Here is a 12,005-nt window from a genome sequence, read left to right on the forward strand (position 1 = left end):
GCCACCCAGTTCCTGAGGATGTCGACAAGTCACAGTTCCCCTCCTATTATCATGACCTGGCTCAGGTTTTTTCAAAAAACCCTACCACTGTCTTGCCTCCTCACCGCCCTTATGACCTGGAGATAAAACTCCTGCCCGGTTCTGTTCCCCCTCGGGGCCGCTTGTACTCTCTGTCTCCAGCAGAGACTCAGGCCATGGATGCCTATATCGCCGACGCCCTTCAACATGGGTTCATCCACCCTTCCACCTCGCCAGGAGCCGCGGGTTTCTTCTTCGTGAAAAAGAAGGAAGGGGGTCTTCGACCCTGCATCGACTATCAGGGTTTAAATAAGATCACGGTCCACGATCGTCAACCCTTGCCTTTAATGACTACCGCCCTGGACGTAGTGTCCCAGTCCACCATCTTCACCAAGTTGGACCTGCGCAGTGCTTACAATCTAGTCAGGATAAAGCAAGGCGACGAGTGGAAGACCGACTTTATCACCCCGACAGGCCACTGGGAATACCTAGTGATGCCTTTTGGCTTGTGCAACAGCCCCACCGTTTTCCAACGCCTTATCACGGACATCCTGAGGGACATGTTGGGCAGATGGATTTTCGTTTACCTCGATGACAAATTGATTTATTCCCGAACCCTAGAGGAACATGTCACACACGTCCGAGCAGTCATTTCCCGGCTGTTGGAGAACCGGCTCTACTGCAAGTTAGAGAAATGTGCTTTTCATCAGGAAACCATTTCCTTCCTGGGGTTCGTCGTCTCATCTCAGGGTTTCTCAATGGACCCCCAGAAAGTCAGACTGTGGCCCAGTACACGTCCCGGTTCCGAACCACGGCTGCCAAACTGAGATGGGGGGATGATGCCCTGAAAGCAGTCTACCTGGAGGGGCTCTCCCCGTGTATCCGAGATGGGATGATGGGGAGGGAGACCCCAGAGACCCTGGACGAGGCGGCCGACCTCGCTCTTCAAATGGACCTGCGTCTCAATCCCCGTCAGGCCCGCTGGGCACTGATCTTTGAACCATTCCACTTCCACCTGGCCTACTGCCCTGGTTCAAAGAATCTGAAGGCTGACACCCTCTCCCGCCGTTACACCTAATCTGCACCCGTCTGGGAACCGCCACCTATTCTCCCAGCCCAGAAGTTCATCACAGCTCTCCACTGGCCAGTAGAGGACGCCATCCGGGCTGCCTTGCCCACCGATCCCGCACCTGCCGATGTGCCCTCCGACCGGCTTTATGTGCCTTCCACCTGCCGCTCTGAAGCCCTGGCCTGGGGAAATGCATCCCGCCTGGCTGGACACCAAGGGGAGACCCGAACCCTTCAGTTCCTGCCACTTGCACTATGGTGGCCCTCTATGGCCAAAGACGTCAAGGAATACGTGGCCGCCTGCTCCACTTGCGCCCGCTCCAAGACCCCGAACCAACCCCCGACTGGAGCTCTACAACCTCTCCCAATACCACACCGACCATGGTCCCACATCGGCCTAGACTTCATCACAGGGTTACCTCCTGTCAACCAGCTCGAGACCATCCTAACAATCGTGGACAGATTCTCGAAGGCGGTCCACCTGGTGGCGCTTTCTGGTCTGCCCACAGCCAAGCAGACGGCCGAAATCCTCCTGGAGCAAGTGGTGCGCCTCCATGGGTTCCCCCAGGACATAGTCTCGGATCAGGGACCCCAGTTTATGTCCAGATTCTGGAAAGCTTTCTGTCGGCTGGTTGGTGCCAGTAGTAGTCTCTCCTCTGGTTACCATCCACAAACCAATGGGCAGACTGAGCGTGCCAATAAGCAACTTGGTTGGTACCTCCGCTGCTTTGCCTCGTACCAACCAACCACTTGGCCCAAATACCTCTTGTGGGCGGAGATGTCCCACAATCTCCACGTCTCCTCGGCCACTGGTCTCTCCCCGTTCGAGCTATGTTACGTATACCAGCCCCCTCTCTTCCACCACCAGGAACCTGAGACTGAGGACCCCGCTGCCCAGACCCTGGTTCGGCGTTGCCGCCTCGCCTGGATCCGTGCTCGGGCAGCCATCCAGCGAGCTAACACAGAATACACTCGCCAGCACAAATGCCACCATCGGACAGGGCCGACTTTCCAACCTGGCGACAGGGGTTCATAGCGCTAGAGTTTCAGATGTGGTACAGTTGTTGCTGATAACTCCAGCTGAAGGCAGGGAGGGATTCAGACACCACAACAAACAAAATTTCCAAATTTATTTGTATACAATTAAAAGCATTTAAAAAAATCAATGACTGAAAAAATAAAGTGTAAATTTTTTCAGAGTTCAAATTTTATTTAAAGCAAAAACACAAACACTATAGTAAGCATAAATAAGTAACAAATAAGAACAAAGGTTCAAAACAGAGGATCCTGGGGTCTGACTCCTCTCAGCAAGCAAGTCGGAGATGAAATGCAGGAAGTGGAACTACAACAAAAACAGGCTTTATATAATTTTATTATATTTACAACTGAGAAGTTTATATCCTATTGAATATTTGTAAAAATCAAATGTATGATCAAAAAGAAATAAACACATGAATTTTTTTATTTTGCCATTTGTGTTTTTGTAACCTTTATAACTTAATTCCTTTTTAGACATTCATCCTCTTGGATACACTTCTTCGGTAAAAATTTGGCATGTTTCTAATTCATAATTTGTAAGAATGTAATAAGTGATATTAGCATTAGCATTCCTATGGGTTTTTCCATGTATATTAGCATTGCGGTAACCACTCGCTGCCAGTAAAATTGCAGACTTTGCGATTAGAAAATCTCCTTTTGTCACATCGCAATTTAATTGCACATGCAATTAATCGTTCAGCCCTAATATACATGCTGCTCTATGCTAAAAGTGTATTTTCAAAGAGTCGCTAAAAATCAACAATAGGTCACAATCATACTTACTATTAATTGTGTAACGTTTCGATGCCTTTCAAATGGTGGCCTTTCTGCTCTCAGGATGTTGAGAGGCGATGGTAAGGCTGTGATAAGTCCATTTTAAAAGGTAATGATGGACTTCTTTGTAAAAGTTGTCCGTCTTTCCAACAGAAAGATTTGTCTGGACCAACGTAACGTGATAACGTAACTTCTGTAAGCTTCATGTTCAGCCAATCAACTACTTTGACATCATCAGCAGTCGAAGGACCCCGAGCCAAGCTGGCACCTGAGCAGATCCTGTACCGACAACGGAAAGTGACGTAGAAACTTGTTTGTCCATCACATTGTTGCTGCCATAGACCCCGCATCAGTCGCTGCTCATAGACATTTCGCGACATGAAGACGAGGGTGTAACAGCGTCGACGTCTTACTGGATGGGTCTCCACACTACTGCGGTAAAGCCAGGCTCCACTCGCCGATTCACGGTAAAGTGTCCTCACTCGATTTTGCCAGGCGCACGCGTTCTCAGCTTTACGGTAAAGGTTTGGGCCAATGTTATTCAAAAATAAAAGCCCATCTCAGAAACATATTTTCTGATTGATTATTGAAAGAAAAAAAACGGAATTGAGAAGTCACCAAAGTTTGATTATATCGCAATTTTAACAGATATTTTAAAAATATATTACAAATGGTGGAAATGCCTAAAAACAAGTTTTGGCAATCCTGTATCTCTAAAATACAGATCATAACCTTTCAGAACATCATACTGATCATATGATCAGTAACGAAATGATCATGCTGACAGAACAACAGGACAGATGACCATAGGAGCAGAGTTTGTGCCCTTTCTATTCGGTCCTGTATAAAACAGCGGGTAGAGTTGATCCGAAAAGAAGCAGCCAGAAATGGATTTCAGCAGAGCTGCAGCTTTTACATCATAAAAGGAGACCACACCCTTCTTATAATCCACAAACACCCCCACCTTCTCAAGATCAGGAGCAAGACTTCCGCTTGCCACACCAAAAGTCCAGAAGTCATAATGAGCTTTAACCAGGACTGCTCCGTTACTGTTGATGGACCTTCTGGCCACTCCTACATTCCACTCCGTTTTTCCTTTGACCTGAACCTCAAAGTAAAACCTGCCTGAGGAGAAACTCTCTTTCCCCATAACACACAAACACTTCAAAAACCTCTCCCGGTTGTTTGGAAGACGCTTCCTCACGTCACTATGATAGACTTGTTTCCCATCAGCAGACAGGACGAGGTTAGGGTGAGCTGTATTTGAATCAAGAGTCACATCTACTGCAAAATGCTGGACCCACTTCAGCTCCGCCTCCTGCTGTTACTTCTTCATCCTCTCGAGTTTCTTCTTCAGCTGCTCCACAGCGTTTAGCACTGCTTCTTCATATGATGGCAGATGAACCCTTTCGTTTGTCCAGTTCCTGGTAAGTGGACAAACTTTCAGGGAGTTGAAGCCCTGGAGGAGAAGGATGTGGTCTTTGGAAGATGAGAGCTGCTTCACCTCAGAGCTCCTCTTCATCAGCTCAGATATCTCCTGTTCCAGATCTTTGATAAGGTCTTCAGCCTTGTTCTCTGTAGTTTTATGTTTGTCTTCAATCTCCTTTATGAGCTTCTTCAAGCCTCTCTCAACAGACTCCTTCAGACGAGTGAAGACATAAACACCTGCTGCTTTCAGTCTGTCTGCATCATATTTGCTGATCTTCACAGATTCTTTGATCTCCTCAATCTTCAGCCGTCTGCTCTGGATCATCTGCTGAACTTCAACCTCTGTCTTCTCCAGCTCTGCTTTCTTTCCTTCACATTCTTCCATCAGAGGAACACACTCATGGGTCTTGTGGTCTAGATCAGGACAGAGTGAGCAGACACACGTCTGGTCGGTTCTACAGAACAGCTCCAGAGGTTTAATGTGTGTCTGACACACCCTGTCCTCCAGGTTCTCCACAGGATCCACCAGCTGGTGTCTTGTCAGACCCCGTTTTGTAAGGTGAGGCTCCAGGTGAGTCTCACAGTAGGAGAGCAGACACATCAGGCAGGACTTCAGGGCCTTCACTCTGGTTCCAGTGCAGATGTCACAGGGAACTTCTCCTGGTTTGGCAGCTTGTAGCTTGGCTTTTTGTTCAGCTTCGTGTTTGAACTCATCAACCATCCCTCTGAGTAAGGTGTTGACTCTGAGCTGAGGTCTTGTGGTAAAATCCTCGTTGCACATAGGACATTTGTATGGATGTCCACCATCCCAGTGTAGGGTGATGCAGGTCAGGCAGAAGTTGTGTCCACATGGTGTGGTGACTGGATCAGTGAAGACAGTCAGACAGATGGAGCACAGATACGGATCCTCAGATGTCGGGCTGCTGCCAGCAGACATGTCTGAACTCTGAGAACAAGAGTCAGAGAGGAGAAACTACAGATTAGAACTGATGCAGTAAGAAACATTGCAATCACAGCAAGGAAAAAAATTAGGATCAACACACCATATGAATGAGATAGTTTCTCGTAACGTGACAGAAATCTTGTTTAAAGACAGACTCGGGGGGGTTCATAGAGGTGACGCTAGAGTTTCAGACGTGGTGCAGGCGTTGCTGATAACTCCAGCTGAAGGCAGGGAGGGATTCAGACACCACAACGAACAGCTGTTAGCTAGCAGGCTAATGCAGAACTACCGTGTCTCCTCAGGAGAGAGAAAACATCTGTTGTACCAGTGAAGCTCGTCCGGTCCACGCTGAAGGTCAGTTCCTGTGAAGTCCTGTACTAGGATATTTCTGAGTTATTGTAGCACATAAGCACGCTAAAACACACATTTTCTGTTGTTCCACCTAGCTTTTAGGGAACCTTGGAGTTTGCACGCAGTTTATTTGGTGTTGAACACGTTGCTTACCCTTACGAAAAAGAAGTATACTTAAAGTATTTAATTTCAAGTATACTTAAGTGTACAGAAGTTTATTTGCATACTTGTTCTTAAAGTTTACTTAGAAGTATACTCCTTGGGACTAAATTGGGCCGCTAAAAGTATACTTGAAGTATACTACAAGTATACTTCAAAGTAATAATTTAAGTTTATTTGTAGTGTACTTCTGATATAATTGAGTATACTTTTCTCTTTGAAAGTATACTTAAAGTAACCTCACAAGTGTACTTGGAGTGTACTTCAGATATAATTGAGTATACTTTTCTCCTTGAAAGTATACTTATAAGTTTACTTGTAGCGTACTTCTGATATAAATGAGTATACTTTTCTCCTTGGAAGTATACTTAAAAGTAACAATATAAGTTTACTTGTAGTGTACTCCTGATATAGTTGAGTATACTTTTCTCCTTGAAAGTATACTTAAAAGTAACAATATAAGTTTACTTGTAGTGTACTCCTGATATAGTTGAGTATACTTTTCTCCTTGAAAGTATACTTATAAGTTTACTTGTAGTGTACTTCTGAAATAATTAAGTATACTTTTCTCCTTGGAAGTATACTTAAAAGTAACAATATAAGTTTACTTGTAGTGTACTCCTGATATAGTTGAGTATACTTTTCTCATTGAAAGTATACTTAAAAGTAACAGTATAAGTTTACTTCTAATAAAATTGAGTAAACTTTTGCCCTTGAAAGTATACTTAAAAATAAACTAAGTAACATTATAAGTTTACTTGTAGTGTACTTCTGAAATAATTGAGTATACTTTTCTCTTTGAATGTATACTTAAAATTATACTTAAAGTAATAATGTATGTTTACTTGTAGTGTACTTCTTATATAATTGAGTATACTTACAGTTTTGAAAGTACACTTTACAGTAAACTTGACGTAATATTCTTTTAGTACATTTAAGTATCTCTATTTTTTCTATAAACACATACTGCAAGTAACATTTAACATCTGCTATTTGCTTACTACCAATACATTTACTTTCCACTATTTACTGATACTTCGTCTTTATGCAGAGAAAAAAAGTAAATAAAATAGCTAAGTCATTTTGTTTAAATTTATTAAACAGAGAGAATTAGAACAGAACAAAAACAGACCTGTTTACCAGGATTAATCAAAGATGAGAACGCAAACTGTTCTGAACATGACGCGTTAATTCTGTCCATTTTGAAAGACTTTTTAAAAATGCCTTTAAAAAAATCAGTCCATTTTATGGATCCACTTGCTTGGTTGTTGATGCCTTTTTGAAGTTTTCATTGTTGCATTTCTTTCGTGTTATTTTTCTTACATCTTGAACGCGCAGAGATGGAAACTTCAACTGAGCACGCCCTGTGAACACACAAAGCAAAAAAATGAACACTTGAACTGTTAGGTGAACACCACAAAATCTTTACAGTTCGTACACTGTAAACCCGAATAAGTAGGCAGAACTCAAAAAATGTAAGGCAATCAGTTGCCTCATATTTTCTGAGTTTATAAACTCAGATATTTGAGTATATCAGACCATAAATAAACTTAAATATTTGGAGTTTATATTAAATATATTTTCAAATTATGATCAAATTAAAGTTACCGATTAAGCCAACTCAAACAGAAAATAAAACAAAATTTGAAAAACAATTACAAACGCACACTTTTGAAAACTGGACAACAGCAGTGTGTAGTCTTTCTTTGAGTAGGTGGTTTAAAGCAACATCAGGATGCACATCAATTCAACATTAACAAAATATGAATTACACTAACCACTATCAAGTAAGTCAGTGAGTACTTTATGTCATTTGGCATAAAACTAGTTGAATGGGCTAATCCGATTCAATTATTCACGCTAAACTAAAGCCACAAATGGAGTTGCCAGACTCAGAACGGCTGGACGAACAGAGAAAATGTAAAACTCAACTGTTCCTCCCACTGTCTTTATGGGTGACCCCGAGAGGAAAGTTGACCATTGAGCAGGGTTGATGGTTTATCCCTTGAGGTCCACGTGACAGGGGTGAGGAGTGAGCACCACCTCACCCCTGTCACGTGGACCTCAAGGGATAAACCATCAACCCTGCTCAATGGTCAACTTTCCTCGCGGGGGTCCTACCCATTAGGACAGAGGGAGGGTTAACTCAAGGAGAAGTGGAAAATGAACATATTTGCCCAAATGGTGGTGTGTTACTTTAACATCAACAATTAAAGAGCAGACAAATAGTAAATTACATTGTGGATGTGGACAATGCTCTAACAGAGTGAGCCATCTGAATCCACCACTCTTTCAGATTTTGAGTTACACATGTAACATCAGGTCATTTTTGACTCTGCAGCGTGGGTGACAGTTTAGACTCATCAAGACCAAGTAAGATTTTCTGCGTGAACTCAAATGTGTTGGTCAGTCCCTTCGGATAATCTAGATGTAAGGCATAGATGAGGCCGAACATTACCAGGAAGACATCAGGAAGGCTGGAGAGGTTGACAATCACATCACCCTCTAGGATAACAGATTCTCACTGGGTCGTACGTAACTGGACTCTCGGCATCATCTGTGATGGTTGTCAGGAGGACAACTGCTGCATCCCGGAGGTCCAGCTCATTGGTATCATCCTTACAAAAATGAAAGGGAGATCATACACTAATCACATCTGAACTGAAACTCTGACTGTGGACATTTTTATTTCAGTAGATTGTCATGTAAATAACAATAAATGCAGTCTGATAGACTCCTGTTTAGGGCTGGGCAACATATCAAAGATTTATCGCTATCCAAGTTCTTGTCTCTCATCCAGATAATTTTTCCCATGTCAATAAATTTGATAATAAAAAAATGAAAAGATGTGTAAGTTGGCCACATTTATGTCCCTTTAAGAAGCTGTAGCACCTTGAGTCATGTAAAATTTTAGTCATTGTAATACACGAGACAGCCCCATCTAGTGGACAAATATTGTTGCTGCGCATTCCTGTAGTTATCGTCTACTTATCGTTATCGAGGTGAGATCTTCAACATATGGTGATATTGATTTTAGGCCATATCGCCCAGCCCTACTCCTGTTCATTCTGTTGCTTTGTGCTCTCATTTACGAATAAAGTGAGATGGCTTCAGTGTGTGCCAGTGTTATGCTAATGAAAGCTGCTTGAATTCTTTGCAGTGATTGTTGATTTTTCTCAGTGCCTTAAAGCCTGCCACACATGAGGGCCATCTGCTGAGCAAACGGTCTCGAATGACTGCTTGCTCAGCAGATACCTCGCCATGTGCGCCTGATTTTCACAGAGTTTTCCGCCTCACGAGACGCTGAGGTGAATATCTGACCAGTTAAGATATTTTCCGCCTCACAGGGGTAAAAACTCGCCGTGTGCGCATTACCGAGCTGCTGGTTGAGCTGAAATATTCTAGTGGCCAACCAAAGCACGTTCTCCGCTCACATGACCCCAAGATGGCAGCCCCGTCTGCATGTCAGAAAAGAAACAACACAGAGACAGAGCTGGAAACGGAGGAAATGCCTATCCTTTTTTGTTGAAACGTCGCCGCCACGGCATTTGAAGGTTAGGAAAATATGGGTACAGTAGCTGGAAAGATGGACCAGGCAAGGAGTTTATGCCAATTTACTCCAAGAGATGCACCTGGAAGACCCAGAATCCTTCCGAAAGGGTAATGGAAACAGTGGGCCCATCGATCCACAAGGTACCATTTTGTTTATTTTTCAGACACACAGACAGGGTAAGGGGCTGTATCTGAATACATCTTGGGGTCATGTGAGCGGAGAAAGTGCTTTGATTGGCCACTAGAATATTTCAGCTCAGCCAGCAGCTCAGTAGTGCACACACAGCGAGTTTTTACCCCTGTGAGGCAGAAAATATCTAACTGGTCAGATATTCACCTCAGCGTCTCGTGAGGCGGAAAACTCGGTGAAAATCAGGCGCACACAGCGAGCAATCTGCTGAGCAAACAGTCCTTCGAGGCCGTTTGCTCAGCTGATTGCTCTCGTGTGTGGCAGGCTTAAACATCTTGCCAAAGGTTTGTAGTTGAAACAATGGCACTTTTTCCAAAATGTTCATGTGCGTTGTCTTTATGCATAAATAAATAGAATGATTTGTTCAAATTTACAATACTGGGACTTACCACACATGTCCTCAAAAATCCAGAGGTTTCCTCACGTAGATAGACAGGAAGGGCATGGAGAACAGTGGTACGCCTTGTGTGGACATCATGTAATTCCTAAGAAGATTAAGAGTGTAAATACTGTAAAGTTTACTAATCAAACTTAATGCCAAATTGCTCTGACCAATTTTCCAAGACAGTGATATCTGCATCTAAATCCAATGATAAACTGCTGAATTCAAAAGTTAATTTGAAGTGTTTAACATTACATAATACGGAGGGGTATTAGGGCCACTGAAGAAAAAATTCTGAAAATAAATAAAATTAATAAAGTCAGAATTCTGACATTTATCTCAGTATTCAATTGTTTCCTTCAGTGGCCCTAATACTGCCTTATTGCCTAAGAGTATTAGAGTCACTGAAGAAAAAGAAAAGAATTGAGAAAAAAAAGTCAGATAATTTCAAAATTCTGGGATTAAAGTCAGAATTCTGACTTTTTTCATAAACCTAAAACCAAACAAACAAAAAACTATTTAGGAATTGTTTTTGTTAAAAAAAATCAAAACAAAAAAAAAAAAGCCTGAATTTTAAGATTTAAGTCAGAATTCTGATCCCCCCTCATAATCTTCCCCAATTTCCCCCTTTTTTTGTTTTAGGTACCAGTCAGAACTCTGAGATTAAACTCAGATTTATGACTTATTTTCTCAGAATTCTATATTTTTTTCCATCAGTGGCTCTAATACTCATAGCATAAAGGCATTACCTGTAAATTGTATATTCACCAGTTTTAAAAGACAAATCTGTATACATATATACATACATACATATATAGTCATGTTATTTAGGATGTGTCATCAAAAATGCAGATTGTGAGAATTACTCACCAGTGGTCTCACTTGTATAAACCTCTTGGGGGTCAACAGCAGCATGCCATCAATCTTGTGTGCAGAGAGTGGGGTTGGATCATTGAAGTCTGACTGCAGATTCATAGACAGGCTTCCCGGTGTGGCTGACAGCTCATAGGAATGCAGATGCTCTACATTTACACATCTACACCAGGAAGCATAATCAGTACAGAAAACATTGTGAATCACAAGGTAGATCTGTGTTAGTCTGAAAAATTTAGGCAGTCCTCCACTATATATATGAAGCTCAAGCTAAGTCATTAATCATCTAAATTGTGTGTGTGTGTGTGTGTGTGTGTGTGTGTGTGTGTGTGTGTGTGTGTGAGGAGATTCAAGTGTAATTTGACTTATCCACACAAAGCTAAAAACATAACATTTAAGAATCTGGAGTAACAGTGTACAGTAAGGACAAAATTACAACACTAAAATACTGTGAAATTAATAGAAACAGCGTTCTGCGGTTCAAGATATGTGCAACTGAGCACTATTTAAAAAAACTATGGAGGGGACAAAAATGGAGGGAAGGAGGGAACATAGCATCGGGATACAGCACCGCTTCATCTTTTGCGGTCACAATCCTCTTCTACGGTTAAAAAAAAGCAGGCTGCTTGCAAAGCTATGGCACGGGTGCTACGGGGAAATAGTTTATAACACAGACTGATTTTGTCATCGCTGTACAAGAGACCACTGCTCATTTACTTTTAATAAGTGGACGTTTAAGTTTGACTTGGTGGCGCTGAACTCCCGCTTTCATTTTTTTCTCAGAACGTCACATTTAAAAAATTATGATGGAGGGGACAAAAATGGAGGGAATAAGTCTCTAGAAGTCTAATAAAAATTATCTAAAGTAATACTAACCTTTAATAATGATATAGCGCTGCTCATTTCATTAAATAAACGGACTTTAGTCACACACAGCTAACTCATGCAATGACTTAGCATATTAGCTTGCTACGTGGCCAACATTACTCACCATGTCCGTCTTAAAAACATTTAAAACATTTAAGCAACTTTTACGGCGGCTACTTACATTTAACTCAGTGGTGCAGAACCAGTGACTGTCAAGTGCAGATGCAGAACAAAAGCGCGACCACCGAAGGTTAATGCTCCTCCAACCCTTGCTCTTCTTCTTGGTCTGCTGAGAAGCTTCGAGAGCTGACTGAGCAAATGCTACAAAATAAAAGCACTTCCTGTGCGTGTAATTTCACAAT

At 42.3% G+C, this 12,005-nt stretch overlaps 1 pseudogene; it reads right to left on the reverse strand.

The window, feature by feature from the left end:
• Positions 1-3,673: 3,673 nt before the first annotated feature.
• On the reverse strand, positions 3,674-5,263 carry LOC107381559 (E3 ubiquitin-protein ligase TRIM39-like; annotated as a pseudogene).
• Between the last annotated feature and the right edge of the window lie 6,742 nt (positions 5,264-12,005).

This window comes from Nothobranchius furzeri, chromosome 9, assembly GCF_043380555.1.
Source record: "Nothobranchius furzeri strain GRZ-AD chromosome 9, NfurGRZ-RIMD1, whole genome shotgun sequence".
Lineage (NCBI taxonomy): Eukaryota > Metazoa > Chordata > Actinopteri > Cyprinodontiformes > Nothobranchiidae > Nothobranchius > Nothobranchius furzeri.